The following is a 723-nucleotide window of genomic DNA, read 5'->3' as shown; positions in this document are numbered from 1 at the left end:
TCAAAATTCAACCGTCAAATCTTTTTTTTTTAAAGATGGCTTTACGCTTCTGGGTTCTAGCTTTTTAGAACCGGAAGTGAACAGAAATAGTACCTTCTCCATAGCCACAGACCAATAACGTAAACGTCACCATTGACTTGGCCTGGGCCACAGACCAGGAATCCGGGCCTGGGCCGTCTAGGCCATATGTAAGTATGCTTACTCAGCAGAACCTACCTACTTATCGCTATGCATTACTTACTAGTTTATGATGGTGGCTACCTACCATATTGTTATGGTAACTTTGTCATAGCACTAAAATCCGATTTAAAAGACATTTACGACTTTTATCGTTTCTTTTGTATTGTAGATTGTTCAGTATTTCTTTAGTAACCTCTAGAGACTCCCTGAGAACACCTAATATCACAAAGTACCTATACTATGCAACATTTTTAGGGTTCCGCACCTCAAAGGGAAAAACGGAACCCATAAAGGATCACTTTGTTGTTTGTCTGTCTGTCCGTCGTGTCTGTCGAGAAACCTATAGGGTACTAGTAGAAAGGTAGGCCATATAGCACAAATACAGAAATAAATCTGAAAACCGCGAATTTGTGGTTACATCATTAAAAAAAATTAAAATGTGTTTTAATTTTCAAAATAAGATAACTATACCAAGTGGGGTATCATATGACAGAGCTTTACTTGTATCTACATCCTAAAACAGATTTTTATTTATTTTTATGT

This window comes from Maniola jurtina, chromosome 9 (assembly GCF_905333055.1).
Source record: "Maniola jurtina chromosome 9, ilManJurt1.1, whole genome shotgun sequence".
Taxonomy (NCBI): domain Eukaryota; kingdom Metazoa; phylum Arthropoda; class Insecta; order Lepidoptera; family Nymphalidae; genus Maniola; species Maniola jurtina.
This window is presented reverse-complemented; position numbering follows the sequence as displayed.